Source organism: Tamandua tetradactyla, chromosome 26 (assembly GCF_023851605.1).
Source record: "Tamandua tetradactyla isolate mTamTet1 chromosome 26, mTamTet1.pri, whole genome shotgun sequence".
Lineage (NCBI taxonomy): Eukaryota > Metazoa > Chordata > Mammalia > Pilosa > Myrmecophagidae > Tamandua > Tamandua tetradactyla.
In genome coordinates, this window is record NC_135352.1 from 1304388 (window position 1) to 1321320 (window position 16933).

At 38.3% G+C, this 16933-nt stretch overlaps 1 pseudogene; it reads right to left on the minus strand.

Moving 5' to 3' along the window:
- Positions 1-13787: 13787 nt before the first annotated feature.
- Positions 13788-15081, minus strand: LOC143669592 (E3 ubiquitin-protein ligase pellino homolog 2-like; annotated as a pseudogene).
- Between the last annotated feature and the right edge of the window lie 1852 nt (positions 15082-16933).

A 16933-nucleotide genomic window follows, 5' to 3' on the forward strand; every position in this document is an offset into this window, starting at 1 on the left:
TTTATCAGTGAAAGATAATTAGATACCAATATTGGGGGAGTAAACCCTTTTAAAAGTTTAATGTAAAAATCTTGGGATGTACTTATTAAGAACCACAAAGAGTCTGAGACCTCAAATTGTTGCCATCTAAAGAGATAATCTGTCATGTTTCATGGATACTATCAGAGAAACTTGGGTCAGAGAAAAAGAACTTTATTACTCATTGCCAAGCAGGCAGCATAAGGCAGCATAAGCTGTGTGTTAGCATTGGTTGCTGATTTTCCCAAATCCAGGTATGTGGACCTAAGTGGAGTTCATGCATAGGGTGGATTTGCATTACAGTTAAAGAACATCACGTTTAGGACAGCCTGAAATTCTCTAATGGGCTGAAGGGAAACCTAGCCAAAATTAACTCAGAGAGAGTCATTATATTTATTATATTGGATAACAAACATACTTTCTGTTCCAGTTTGCAAGCTGTCAGAATGTGATATAGTGGGATGGTAAACTATAAATTCTAAAGTCTGTTCTGTAACTACTTTTGAAGTACACTTTGAAAATTATTGCATTTTTTCAAGAAAAATATTATATTTCATATTAAAAATGCTTAAAAAGGAAAAAATATATATGTGTATATAAAGCTGTGAAATGGGTAATACGAAAAGCAAAACTTCAGTTTGGGGAGGGTTATGGGGCTTTTGGCAGTTCTGAAACAAAAGGTCCACCTCCTGTTTCTCTCCCGCAGTAGACAATTTTATTGGACACAAACAGAATCTCCCCTCAAGGCAATAACCAGGACCTAAGATAATTCTTTTAGCCTCTAGAAATATAATCAATACAAGCCATTTCACAGAATGGCTTTTTAAAAGGGAAATTTGATAAGTTGCAAGTTTACAGTTCTAAGGCTATGAAAACATCCAAATTAAGGCACAAATAAGAGGCTACCATCACTCAGGAAAGACCAATTGGAGGGCACATGGTGATATCTGTTAGCTTTCTCTCTTGGCTTCTTGTTTCATAAAGCTCCCCTGGGGGCATTTTCCTTTTTCATCTCCAAAGGTTTCTGTCTGTGTGGAATTTGTTCGTTCTGGTTGCTCTGTTGATTCCCTCTTAAGGGGACATAGTAAGCAACCAAATTTTGAATGGGTGGAGACATATCTTCATGAAAACCATGTAATCAACATGTACAACCCACAATTAAGTGGGTCATGTCCCCATGGAACAATAAAAAGTATTCCATACAACAATATTGAATGAGGATTAAAGACATGGCTTTTTTGGGGTCCACAACAGATTCAAACCAGCATATATACCCTCTGTCCTGATGGGAATATATAGCTCTATCTATAAGTTTCTCATACATATGCCATTGAAAAGTTAGAATGAAATTGTGAATCGAAGCCTCTGCTCATAAGTTATGCAGAAGCACATAGAGTATTGCACCCCAAAACTAAACAAATGAAGAAGAATCTGTAAAATAGACAGTGAAACAATTCTTTGGGCTTGGAAACCTGGATTGTTGGTGAAACTTTTAACAACAGTTTCAGTGGAGTGGGCAATGAAGGTGTTCAGGAAGATAAGTAAGGATAAAACTTCCAAGCAGTGATCTGTAAAACTGGTTTTCAACCTGTGATGTCTAAAATAGTGACATAAATTACATGTGTTAATTAATTAAAAATTTCAGCTATAGGACACCATCCCTAAGCTACTGAGTCAGAAACACTTATGGGGGTGTGGAGTGGAGCAGAAGATAATATGGATTTTAACAAATTAATCAGAGGACTGTGGTGTATGCAAAAACTTGAGAACCACTAATTAAGAAGACACAATAAGGGTGGGCCATGGTGGCTCAGCAGGCATTGTTCCTGCCTGACACGCCAGAGACCCAGGTTCATTTCCCAATGCCTGCCCATATGAAAAAAAAAAAGAAGACACAATAAAAAGAATCAATTATTTCACTCCATCCTTCAGGATAACTAGATCTGCATGAAGCCCCATACAGTAAAAAAGGAAATGAGTTTGTCCTATATATGAGGTAAGAATCCTGTGTTAAGGGAAAAACAGTTCTTTTTTGTCCTACAGAGTGAAAACTCATAGGAATCAGTCCACAGAAGCTCAGAAGCCATTACACCCCATGCAGCTTTCCCTTATGGCCCTGGTGTTTCTTGCTTTCTTTCTGGGGTCTCAAAAGTACCCATTCCCTGAAACAGATCCTTCTCTCTAAATCCTTTATTTCTTGAGTACAGTATGGCAAGGATTAGGACTTTTCACAATTTTTCTTCCAAGGTTTAGGGAAGACTGGAATAGGCTTTCCTTTTAGGTTTCTACAAATGTTCGATCTTTGGAGGTAGGAAGGGGCATCTTCAGTTGCTAGAGCAGGTTATGGATTTTGGGAGGATGCAGACAGCAAAGGAAAAACTCATACCAGAGCCCAGTAATGAAAGGGAAAGTTTTACAATATTTGCATTGCACAGGACTGAAAACTGTATTCTGTGATGAGAGGGTTAAACTTTTGTGCCATGTTAAATGCCTCTTGAGGGAGAAAATGAATACTCCACACTTAGCTGTTCAGATCTTTGGCTTCCTGATCAGCAATGATGAGATTAAATCTTGTTGATGGATCAAGTGAGGATTAAAAAGGTGTAAATGAGATCATGTGTATTAGAACAGGGCCTGGGTTACCTGACCTGATTAAATCAAGATAATTTAATCAGCCTTCTTTACCAACTAGGGACTCAGAATATTTTCCTACCCACTGTAGAGTGCTGCTTGCTCCCACTTTGAGTGAGGCCCCTCTAATAATGGGTAGGGTGGACGCCCATCTACCTGCGGGTAAATATAAATATATATATACCAATAACATGTCTGTTGATCACATCATCAGATGCAAGAGTGTCTGTGAAGGGTGGGCCATGATGGCTCAGAGGCAGAGTTCTTGCCTGCTATGCCAGAGACCTGGGTTTGTTCCTGGTGCATGCCCATGTAAAAACAAAAACAGTGTCTGTGGAGAACAGCCTGGGAGACCTGCCTCAACAACCCTCAGAGCCCATCTGCTCCAGGTAAGCTGGGATGGGAATGTCACAGGTATGGGACCTGGAATGTTGTAGGGGCCTTGACATCCTCAGAGCCTATTCTGTGCTGGGCACAAGATTCCAACTTACAAGTGAATGTTTGGCTCATTTCAAACAAAGCCCTTTGTTATGGTTCCTGGTTCCTTGAAGAGGCTTTTTCAGAGGCTTACTAAATATACAGATCCCCAAGTCTCTTCAGGTCCAGGGAGTTAGAAGAGGATGACTAACATTTGTGTATGACAAAGTTCCCTGAGTGGACAGGCCTGAAACTGAGTGTGGCATCACTTTCCAGGATGTCTCAGTGAGGATGAATTTGTGTAGAGGTGGGGTGAGTGGAGTCATAAGAAATATGCACCCCAATACTCTGGTATTCAAGCTCTTTAAATGGGCTGATGGATGATGTATGTCCAGGAAATAACTTTAAGATCTATCTGAAGAAATGTGCCACAGTGGGAGCTCAACATGCTTAAGAAAAGGAAGGAAAAAGATAACTGCAGACATCTTGAGGTTGGTAGAAGCCAGAGCTGCAAGTCATGACCGGTCCTTGTGCTGAGAACAGCAATCTTGGAATCACTTTAAATGAGAGAATTTAGTGATTAGATCTTTGTGGGAGGTCAGTGAATTGTTGGAGACCTGAGTGGGTGCTGAGGGTCTCAGCAGCTGGAAGTGGGTGTTAATGTCCAGGCAGCATTGATAATGGAAGTAGTGGTGACTACACAATGTGTGTGCTTTCACTGTGTGAAAGCTCCTCATTGTGGCAAGTCTGCTACTTTCCAGCTAGTGCCTTAATGTACCAAGCATAATGTTAAGAACAGTTTCTCCTTCTCAGTTAAGCTTCTCACTTGCCAAAGGTTCCATGCCTATGAATGGGGGCCAGGGTTTTGGTGCAGGCAGCCTGTATTAGTCATGGCTCCAACCACTCCCCAACTTCTTCACCTCTGGGGATGTGGAATGGCTACCTTCAATGACCTCTGTCAGCAAACTTAAATTTTTCCAGTCAGATGAGGCACAGAGATAATCTCTTTCTTTTCATTCTGAAGTTCCTGAATTAGTATAAAGTTCTGCATTGTTTTCACAACTATGTAGCTGATTCTATGATTTGTCTCCTTTACACATTTTTACAGTGTTCATTATTCTTGGTTTGAATATCTAGATTTATAGGAGCTATTAATGCTTGAATAAACAAATTTGTTCTGGTTTTTAATCAATCATTGGAAGCACATTCTCACTGAATATGTTAAAATTCTTCCAATAAGCTGATTATAGTGTTCTTGGCCTATTATTATTTTTACTTTGAATGCACATGCATATGAAAAATTGGACAAGTTTGTACCCCTACATCCACTATGTGCATTAAGAAACAGATTATTTCCAACACCCAGAAGCCCTGCTCAGACCTCCTTCCAATCCTTTTACCCTCCACTCTCAAAATATAAGTGCAACTTTTATATATTAAAAATGTGAAATGGTTACTTCTTTCTTGACTATTTAATCTAATCAAGTATTCTATACTATTTTGTAGCTGATTTTTTCACACAACACTATATTTATGAGATTCATGTACATTACATGTAGTTCTTTTTATTTAATGACACATTCTATCATACAAATATACCACCATTTATCCATTCTATTGTTGCAGAGTATTGCATTCATTTCCAATTCAAGCCTCTTATAAATAATGTTGATGTGAACATTTTTTGTACAGATTTCCATAATCCAATCAGGGATTGAAATTACTAAATCAATATTACCTTTTATTGTTAGTCTGTTTCTATTTCATATCTTGTCCTAATTATCCCATTTAAATCTTGGGGTGTTTACCAGGACCCACCTACTTTGTCCAGAGCCCTTGATGCTAGATTTTGTTCCCTGAGCTCCACTCAGTCTCCCAACCTCCATTTCAGAGTCAGTCATTGCTTTGAAGGGAAATATGCACTTCTGGGCCTTCCTCCTCCCTAGATCTTGTCCCCACATAGCCTCACCAGTGACTTGAAAGAGTAGCTGTTGTGTGTATATGTTCATGTGTATGTGTGTTTTCCATGTTTTTTCATGCTAGAATCCTGATCTACACTTTCATTTTGTGGATCATGTGAAAATCAAGTTCCAGGCTGGCAAAGTCCTCAGAGTTAATCTAATCGAATCCAATTCTCAGCCACTTAAGCATATAGTTTGATATATCCATCAGTTTAGAAGCTTATATGTAAAAAAGCTGATCATAGTATATTATGAATTCAGTGGTGTCAGAAAGTCTACTATGCCAGATACTTTTACTATTTTCCCTCTAAAAAATTGAGATGTTTAAAGCAAAATATATTTTAAAAATATATTAAAACAGTAGACTTTAGATTATGCAAGAATAAAACAGTGATTATGAAATATATTAAGATAGTCTATGATTACATAAAGAAAATACAACAAGCTTCAGAACAGGCTTCCAAGGAATTAATTTCATCACACATAATACAGTTCATAACAGAGTCTGAAATAAATCTAGTACAGAAATAAGACCAAAGTTTTGTCTTTTTTTTTTTAACTATCAGAAAAGGTATAAGTGTCCAATCTATTATTCCAGTTATAAAATGAAATTTCTCCCACCTCACAATCTGGATAAACATCAGTCTGTACTGTATACCATATTCCATATGTAGTAGTAGAATACTGAATTTTTCAGCTTCCATCATTTGGTGAGGTGGTGTGCTAGCAATTCTGTGGAAGAAGTATTTACATCCACCTATGGACCATCCAAGTAGGCCTCTTATTTCTACTTGCTAGGAATGCCTGCCAGTACCAAATGTTTCACAATTCAAGACAGCTGGGGAAAAACTACATGTCTTGGACTGTTAGCAAAGTTTGGTTTATCATTCTGTAGGTCACACTTTTTCTGTCTTAACATATAACAAGATTGGGGTGTACAGTTTCAGGATCTAGTTTCAAATTGACTTTATATGTGTCCATCATTTTCTTCAGGCAAGACTATAGTAGAGAAAGAGAGCAATTCTCTTTCTTAAATTCATATGAAGGGACTTCTGGGGATTTTGAGGTTTTATATCCTTTGTGGAATCTTTCAACACCTGTTAGTAAATCCAGGTCTGTCTGCACATACTTTTCTTTTATTTCCATTAACATATTTTTAGTGTGGAAATATCATCTGAAATCTGCCTTTGGTTTTCAGTTAATTTTCCCACAACATCCTTCTCTTCCATCATTAATCCCAGAAAATGTCAACCTCTTCCAGTAAATGTTTCAGTTGTTCAAATTCTGACTTAAATTCCCCATACCAATTATTCACCTCCATCATCAACACAAATGATTTTGAGATTTGTACTTCTAACCACCTTCTAACATTCTCAAATTGTTTCCTCAGAGATCTAATTGAGCTTCTGAACTTCTTACTGTGATGAGATGTAGCTTGTTCCAGGGGCATCTGGTGGTGACCTGGCAGTCAGAGGAAACACTGCACTGGATGCATGGTGGCTCCAGGTAATTGTGATAGAAAAGGGTCACAACCAAATTGTCTTTCTCCCACATGGGTTTCTCTTCCTAATATTTATACTCACTCATTCTGGTGGGAAGTTGCTTCACAGTCTCAGTCATGTGGCATAATTGAGTGTTTCTCCTGCAATTCCCTTAAGGGCAGTGGTAGACACAGACAAGACAGGGGAAGATGTCCTGTAGCTTTTCCCATCTCTGATGGATGTAGGAGCCACAGAAGTTGTACCCAAGTCAGGATCCATTGGGTTTTTCAGCAATCCAGGCAGAGGGGGCAGCTGGCCTATGCTTGGAGGTCAGTTGAAGGGGCTGCAATATTCATTGTGCAGTGAAGGTTTTGGTCTGAGGAAATTGCCTTATTAAATGACTCATTCTCCAGAAGCTGTGAGAAAAATGGGAAGCTGATGAGTTCTGTGATTTCTATTTCATGAAAGGCAGCTTACAGTTTTCCCAGGCTCTCCAGAAAGCTGTAAAGGCAGAACTTTATTTCTGCCTCTTTCGTTAGCTTTTGAAGCAGCTGCCAAAAGGGGTTATACACCAATCAATTCTTGATGTGCAGATATCCATGGCACTTTCTTCAAATATACTCATTAGTCAGCAAATTGAAGCATGACTGGGTGGTTCTCTTTGTCAAGAAAGATCCATAAATCCAAGAAGTGATGAAAGTTTGGCAATGTATGTATACAATTAGTGAAATCCAGACAGACAGTAACTCCATTGAATAATTGATCAAGACACCTCAACAAAATATAACAGGAGAAAAAGATTATATTTAAAAGGTGAAGGAGTAATCTATTAATGATGAAGCATTACATAATTATTTTCCAGGCTCAGAAACATGCATTTCTAATAAAAAAAAGTCAGTGTGGTTAGTATCTGATATAAAAATTTTAATCACTATTACCTTGATAATGATACCAATATGGTATAAAAGAGGCTTTTAGAGATTCATAATAAAATATTTACACATAAAATATGATGCATAGGATTGGTTTCAGAATAACTGGGGTAGGTAGGAGTGAGGACATATATTGGTAGATAGGTATTTATTATTCTATTTTCTCTGTTACCTTATATGACAAAAATGTTCTAGAATAAAAGCATATTTTTAAAGAGAAACATTTTTTGCAGTATATTTGACCCCTTTTCCCTCAAACCAGTTACTCTTAATCCCTTTCTTGGGATCTAAGTATCTTTCAATCTCTTGAACCTTTTCCTCCTCATACCTTCCCAAACCTGCCTCCTAGTCTCATACCTTCACCCTTTTTTTTGGCCCATTCCCAAAACTCAATGAAAAGTTTCCAAATTGAGGTAAATTGAGATTATGGTAAAACTAGGACAGATTTTAAAGTTCTATCTACTTGTATGTCATGTATGTTGCTGTCCAGGCTTGATCAGATATTACATTTTGTGTGGGGCAGGGTTTGGGTGGGATAGAATGGTGGAAAATTCCTTGACATCCCACACCTTCAGCTATAAAGGGAAATAAAGAAAATTACCTTAACTTTCCATTTGCTTTGCTATCATAATGAAAAAAAAGTAGATAAACCTTCAGAATAATTTCTTTTGAACATGTTGAAACCCTGAAAACCTTGTAATTTTCACCAAAAAATTCCACATAGATAATTGCAAGGTGCAAAGTGAATTGCGTTACTTTGCAAATATGAGAACATCAGTAAATATTTATTTACTCTTCAATTAATTGGTAACACAATAGTATTCAAAACTCCAAATACAAAACTAATTTGCTGAAAAATAGAATGCCACAGAAATGATCCAGTGCCTGGGTCATTTTCTAATGTCCATGTCACTATCACTTGTGGTGAGCAGAAGACTCAGGGTCTCATCCACATCCACAGACAGGGATACCCCATTTGACTCTCCTACTACATCATCTTCTGAATAAACTTAAACTTTGCCCTCTTATATCTAGAAGCTGCTGTAAAAATTAGTCAAATATTTTAATTCTTCAGTTAATAACCCATCCATGCTGAATTAACTCAATTCCTCTATTACCAGCTATTATAGATTGTGATGAGGCCCCTTTGAAAGTCACCTCAGTCTCTGCCTCAGGCTCTTGGATTTCCTGCTCTGGCTGCCCTGAAAATTGTCCCCTTCCTGGTGCCCTGCTTACCTATATCTCCCAAGGTGCTCACAGTCTGTGCTTTGTTCCAATCTTGCTGTGCTTTGGGTGAGGAACTGTCCTTTGCATAGTGGTGCTGCTGGGGCCAACCATTGGAAACTGTCAGTTTCTCCGTTCAATGCTAGGCAGATTGTGTTCTTCTGTCCAGGTCAGAAGATAAAACATGGCACGATTTCTGGGTTCACCATAGTATTTGAATATGGCCCTACTCGGACCAAGAAACCTGTAGTAACATTCTTCCCTTTGTACCATTGAACAGACTTTTGATGCAATCAGCACCTGGAAATACCAGACACTTTTTGACATTTTCCATCTACCTCTCTGATTATATCACCTGCATAAGGGGTGTTGCCCCCTACTCTTCCTCCTTCATTGAAATACTTTCTTATTTAATCAGTGGCCTCCTCTTTAGTTCCCCTAAATATTTTGAAAGCTTCAATCTTATTTTTTGTCAAATGTTCAGACTGCTGACAATCTTTTTTAAATATATTTTTAAAATATTTTTATTGTAAACAACAAACAAACATACAAACATTCTTGACATGGCTGTAATCATTAGCTAACAATATCATCACATAGTTGTGTATTCATCACATGATCATTTTTTTGAACATTTGGATCTCTCCAGCAAAAAATAAGAGAAAAATTCATACATGCCCTACCCCTTACCCCTTCCTCTCATTGACCACTAGTTTTTAAACCTATTCAATCAATTTCAACCTTTGTCCACCTATTATTTATTTGTTTCCTATCCATATTTTTTACTCATCTGTCAATACCATAGATAAAAGGAGCATCAGATACAAAGTTTTCACAATCACACTGTCACATTGCAAAAGCTGTATCATTACACAATCATCTTCAAGAAACATGACTAGTACAACACAGCTCTACAGTTTCAGATACATCCCTCTAGCCATTCTAATACACCATAAATTAAAAAGGGAATATCTATATAATGCATAAGTATAACCTCCAGGTTAACCTCTTGACTCTGTCTGAAATCTCTCAAACACTGACACTTTATTTGGTATCAGTTCTCTCTTCCCATTTTGGTTGAGATGATTTTCTCAACCCTTGATGCTGAGTCCCATGGAGCAGTGCCTTCAACATCCAACAGCTAGATTGTCCAGCATCTGTTCTGTCCTGACAGAAGTTGCTTTACCTTACTGGGAAGGGAGTCCTTAAAAGCCCCCAAAGTCCATTCAGTCTTGTCACCCACTTGGACCTCTGATAATGTCTGCCAAAATCAAATCCTTCAGAACCAAGGACAGCCAAAACAATTGTAATCTTTCTGGGTTAGGAAAAAGCTTTTGCTTTTTCTTCACAAACTTCACAGACTTTTTATCCTCAGAGACAAGCAAATTCATATGTACTGTTTCATGATCAAGCAAGACATCTTGTGTAAATTTCTGTTAAATTTTTTGCAGAGCTGAATACTGCAGAGGAATACTCAACCCCTCTTTCCTCTTTCCTTAACTGGAAAGAGTAGAGGGCTGGAGATTTAAGTCTTTTCCACCTGTTGTGTATACTCTTGATGTCTGCCAGCAATTTATTTCTGACATTACACTCTTCTCTGCAACCTCCCTTAGCAAACTTTTGAATGTGGAGATACAGACTGAAATGTTGATGCATTTTTATTGAATTTCTTTTTCTTCATCTACTAACCTTGACAGGACTTCCTTTGTTCACGTTCTAAAATTGATTCAGGTACTCAAATTCAGAGAACAATTTTTGCCTCTGGGTTTCCAACTTCTCTCTCAGTTCTAAAAGTTTTCTGTCTAGGTCTGCCATTTGTTTTTTAATGGACACAATATAATTGTGAAGTCTTTCTCATTTGAGGAGCAGCCTCTTTATAGGCCTCACATGGTGAGCCTGGTGGTCAAGGGGCTAAACACAAAGGGGACAAAGCACCATGTGACCCTCCTCACAGAAAGTGTCAGGACCTGACTGTGTCTCTTGCACACTCATGTCTCTTCCTGCTTCTTCCTCTCATGTTTGATGATGTGGAAGATCTTGGCAATTTCACTCATCTTTCCCAACTGGATGTTGCACCTGAAGTGCCACTCTTGGCTTTGGTGCTGGCTGACATATCAAAGGAGCCTGTTCTGTAGATTCTCCCAGAATGGATGCAAGAGCAGCAAAAGTTGTGTTCACAATCAATGGTGACAAGATCTGTCAGGAGCTCCACACAGATGGGGCATCCAGCTCCTACCTGGAGTTCTGCCAGGAATGCAGCAAATGCCATTGGGCCATGAATGAAAATCTGGTCTGAGGGTTTTCTTCAAGACAGTTGGGCATTGTGGGTCCTCTCCAGTGAGAAGAAATTAGCATCCTCTATAGCTGAGTTAAGTGCCAAGGGAAGCTCAGCTCACAAACTGTAGCCAATCACAGACTTGTCTGACATCTATTCTTCTAACCCTTGGAAAATCAGAGGATATGAATCAAAGTTTTGATTAAGGAAACAAAGATGATGCCATCTTTGTTCCTGTGAAAGAGAAAATATTCTTTAGCTTAGAAAATTCTAGCAATTTTTGGCCATGCTCCCTGCCACATTTGAGGGCACCACTGATTTTTCTCTCCACCCCACCAATCCACCTACATTGAAAACCACCACCTTTAGACTGCATAGGACTGTGGGAAGAGTATGGCCTTTGGGACTAGATCAGCTGTGCCTGGGTTTGATCTCAGTCTTTGTCATCTATTCTCTTGGAACCCTGGAAAAGTTCTCTGACATCCTCAATGTGGACCTCAGGTAAACAGGATGTCTTAAGATATTGCATCATCACATTTGATTCTTACATAATCTAAATTCTATTGTTCTAATATATTTTTCAAAAGTAAAGGAGTGTCTTTTCTTTCATTCTTCCTATTTCTATAAACTGTTTTGGTTTTAAGCTAAATATATCACAGTAAAACATGTTCTTAAATTTATTCCATTCCTCTGGGTGTGAGGCCATTCAGTAAGAAAATGTGGCCCACCTCAACTAGGATAGGTCTTAATTCTATTACTGAAGTCTTTTATAAGTGGAATGAAGTTCAGACAGAGAAAGGGAGGGAGAGAAAAACACACAGAAAGAAGCCAGGAACTGAAAATTAGTGGAATACAGAAGAGAAAAGAGAGATCCAGGGACACTGCCATTTGATGTCCTCTCTGAAGACCTGTTATGGGCAAACTTTGGCTCCTCTGTCACAAGGTTTATGACAACATCTGCTGGTCCTTCTATCCCGGGTTTCATTGCTTTCAGCATCTGGCTTCAATGGCCAGAAGCCATTTCTCAGCATGTATGGGTGTGTCCTTGTCTCTCAGCTTCTCTTGGGCTTTCTATGTGAGATTTTGATAAATCAAAAAGCATTATAAATATTATTCTAGGCCATTGTGCTTTTTCTTTTCCATTTTCTGTCTGTGGATAGGGAAAAATGTACAGAATAGAGTGTGTTACAACTAAGAGGACTGTTGTTGAACTTTTCATGTCATTTAAAAATTACCAGAAAAGAATGAAAAACAAACCAAAAACACTGTATCCTATGAACTCTTAAAAAATAAAGCTATTTTAAATCTGAGAGGCTGAACTTATAAAATATTAAGTGAAGTTAAGCAGGAGCAATCTAGAGTATATATATCCTACCACTCTAAGGAAAATGGATTTGAATGACTGAAACCATTTACTGGCAAAATATGAAATGATGAATTCAAGTTTGAGTATAGCATGCTAGAATAATAAATTATATGCCTTTATGAGGTTAAAAAAAACAGCATGAATCTTCCATGGTCAATTTAAGAGGATGTAAGTAGTCTAAATAAATACATGTTCCATGTGGCAGTGATATATTTCATCTGGGCCAGATTCCTAAAGTACCAATCATGAGAATAAGCATCCAAGAATTACTATTCAACATGAAATAAAACTAACAAGGAGGGATGGTGGAGCACATAGGAAATTCCAATTTAATTATTTTAAGTAAACATTCATTTGCTCTCTCAAAGTCAGGAATTTCAAATTATCTCTGCAGATGTATCACTTGTTGTGTATATCCAATGAACACTTTTGCATTTTACTTGATTTGTAAATTTTTCAGAACTTCCAGAGCTCCTTAAGCTGCAAAGGAACATGACAGATGGCAGAAAGTGAGTGAATAAAAATGATTATATCATTGTGATATGTTGATTTTAGGCTCACAGAATCTTGGCTTTCTTAAGGAAAAAAACCCACAAATATCTTTACAAAACCCCAACAATTATTTTTAATCATTCTTAAATTTTAAACAATTCAGTATGCAAATACACATGATATTATAGTACCTAGGTCATATCTATTGCTGCTGTAATGGCCCCTATTTGATAAATTTTTAAAGGTTGCTACATTTTAATCAACCAAAAGGTTCTGGGCATGAAAGATGAGCATCAGGGACAAGCCATACTAAGGAGAAAAAGCAAAAGCTGGACTAAAAAGTTACAGTAAATTCTTTTGAAATGCCAAAGTTTTTGATGAATGTGGGTATAAAGTAATTAAATTCCACCAAACTTCTAAAAAAGATCACAATATATGAATAATTTTGCTTAAATAATATGAGAAATACAAACCAGAAAAAAAGCCCCAGATTTCAAAACAGCCATAGATGAATAAGGCCTCCCATCAATAATGTATTATAGGGCCACCATTTTGGGACTGGGTCAGGTTCTAGTCATTATCAAGTATTTCCAGACATTGGGTCTTTCAGTTAACACCTAAATCATGCTGCATGATGATTGCACATTAAGAGCCAACAATTTTCAATAAAAGCTTCTTCTACATTTGTAAAATGATTTAAAGATTTGCCCAAGTTTCTTAAAGGAATTACTTGGTTAAAAAAAACATGGCATTTAAAATCCGATTATCACAAAGGTACAATGGTTTAATCAAGCAGACTTCAATGACTATGCCACTGTTTTAAGCATGCAACACATGCTTTTTAACACTGATATCTGTAAAATTCTGGGCAGGTTTCATCAGTGCCACCTTTTTTTCTCCGGCCCTAATCACCATCCCCTTTAATAAACATTATAAAAAGATAAAATCTAGAATGGGTGGCAAAATCTTCACAGTAATTTGTTAATAAAGTCATAGATGGTCATCAAGGACATCAATTGGAACTTGAAAGGTCAATTTGATGCAGTTTTGCTCCCCAACCAGCTGTGTTGCACAGAAAGGGCAGGTTCCATGAGGCAACAGAATCTGAGACCAGTATTTCAAAGATTTTTCAGAACACACTTGTCTGCATGGGGTAAAAGCATGGCTGGTGGTCATGTGTCCACATGAAACCTGGCTTCACAGCTGAGCCTGAGAGGTACATAAGGGCCCACACTCATGTGCATGGGGCACCCCTCATTGGCCTTCATGTTGCTCTGGTGGCCCCAACTGTGGTCCCCATGCATGTAGCCACAGCTCAGGTATGCCTAGGGCTGTTTCTCCTCCACAACCTGTTTTCTGTTGATGCTGGGGAAGGCCAAGCTATTGAGCCCCACAGGATATGTGGCCAGGTGCTATTGATCTCCTGCCAGAGCTTATATGTGTTTCTGAGTTGACATATAAAAGGCCATCTGCTGTTTTCCAGAATAGAGTGGCCCCATACAGATCAATGAGGGAGCTGTCCTGCTGCATGTTGTTCTCACTTCCCACTTTCAGGTGCTTTTAGAAGTTTTAGCTACTCAGTCAATGATACATAGCACTTGCACCAGCCTTTTCCTTTGCTTGGATGACCTGGCTTATCACAAGGATGGACAGTCTTCATAGACTGAAATTTCATGCCAGACTCCAGGCTGGTACTCTTTGGTGAAGCCCCTGGTGAATACATCACCAGGACACCATTTGTAGTGAGTCCATCCATCTGGTCATCAGAGTTTTTCCATTTTGCTGCCTTTTCTCTAAAAAATATGCTTTTGGAAGAGTCAAATCCTGTTGCAAATATCTGTGCAGTATAAAGTTCGTTCCTGTCCCAGACAACCCTGCAGGCAAACCTGGATATGGTGCTTTGTGTAATATGTGCTTCATCATGACTCTGCCTGCCAGAAATCCTGTCTATGATGAAGAAGTCAATAGGGATTTCTGTTGATCTGCCTATCTGAAACATATTCGTGTCTCTATCATGTGTTTACTTACCACCAAAGTCTAATTTCTTAGCAAAGTGTAGGATATACTGTATGGAACTTTGCAACTGATAGCCATGAATACCTGGGACATTGATATCACATGAACTGTGCTGGGTTTTACTCCATTAGGCTTGGGCCATTTATAGAGGGCAAATCTGCTTTTCCTCCACCTCCTGTCTCCATTAGTTAAAGCACCATTTTACCTCAGCACCACCAGCTCCCCGTATTTCACCAGCACAGTGCTCCTCCTGACCTGGGGAACACATGGGACCCTGCTAGGCCACCACCTCTGCTGTGTTCCCTGTGGAGTCTGCACTGCTGCTGCAATTTCATCCTGAGAAGAAGTTGAGCATGGTAGGGAAGGGCATGGTGGCAAAGGGGGTGCAAAGTAGGCCAGTCTCCTGGCTGCTGAGTCATGGCTTTGCAGCTGCCTCATTGGGTTCCCCCGAGTTCTTACACCACTGCCTTGAGCCAGACACAGCAACAAATGGGGCTGGACAGCAAGGGTACTTGTGCTTAGTGCTGCAGCCAGAACCCCATGGAAGGGTGAGCAAAGGAGGATTGGGGTCAGATAACGGTGGAGGGGTGGGGCAGGAACTGCAAAATCAGCCCTTATGGCAGGTGGGCAGGTGGGAGTTGCTCCCCCCTCCCAGGGAAAGTCTCTGAAAGACCCAATGTCTGGATCAATACCACCTGCCCCTCACCCCACCCACTATGCAAACCCTGACTGGTCCCATGGGGCTCCCAGCCTGTCCATTACTTTTTCCATTTTTTAAATAACTTTTATTGTAATAACATATATACAACTCAAAATATTCCATTTTAATTATTTTCAAGTGTGCAATCCATTGGTATTAATTATATCCATAATATTGTCACCAATATTCATTGCCCAAAAGTTTCCATCAACTCAAATAGAAACCCTGCATCTATCAAGCAATAAATTGCCATTCCCCTCAACCCCTGGCTCCTGTTTACCTGTTGATTTTTATTTTTCTTTTCATACTGCTGATGTATATTCTGTAATTTTTCTATAGTTAACATATATTAATACTATAATACTTTTTTAAAGGTAAAAATAGCTTGAATCATTAAAAATTACTAAAAAAGTTACAACAGTATGAATTAAATGTCATAACACTCATAGCTTATGAATTAAAATTGATAGAATGGCCTTTTTTTCATTTAAATGGCAAGGCTCCAAAACTCTTGTAAATAGGTGGTAATCTGCAACAGATACCGTGCCTCACAAATGAAAAGGGCTGTGATCAGTCATTTCACTCCCAACCAGCCTTCTTTCCCTTCCTTTCCTGTTTCCTTTCTTATGAAATTGGTAAAGGATTTAAGTCAAAGCCATGTGCAGGCAGCAAACTTAGTTCTTATTAAACTCAGTACCTCTCTGTTCAAAAGCTGGCAATTTGCCTGGGCTATTGGGTAACTGTGATCTTCTACTTTTACTCATACAGTAGAAAAGTTGTGAAATTCAATGATTCTCTAAATGCTATGATTAGTTCTAGATGTCTCTCACCGTAGGTAGGTCTTCTATGATAATGAGAAACACAAGAAAAACACTTGCTTTCCTTTCAATTATATATATATTTTTGGGGGTGCATGATTTGGGAATCAAATCCAGGTCTTCCACATAAGGCAAGAATTCTACCACTGAACTACCCTTGCATCCCCTGTCCATTGCTTTTTTTAAAATTATTTTTCTTATTTTTTGTCCATTACTTTTTAGTTTATATTGTTCCCTCACTTTCTCTTCAATAAGATTGTGTGGACATGAATATATTGGTATCAATAATTTTTCCACGTCCCAAATACTGGAATATAGTCCCAACTATAGAATTACTCAACAGAAAGGAATATATATCCAGTAATATATGTGCTTTGACAGACTAAAAACAGAGAAGAGTGTGCTAAGAGAGCACAGGGAACAAACTGTAAAACTCCACATTTAATAGTATATAGGTTATGCCAGTTAACAATTCTGTGATTTGAAACCATTACAAGTTATAATTACCAATAAGGATATCTACCTTAAGTACATTTTGTAAAGGTTTAACTTTCTTAAAGAATATGGAGAAGTACTTAACATTGTCATATAGTGATCTGTCA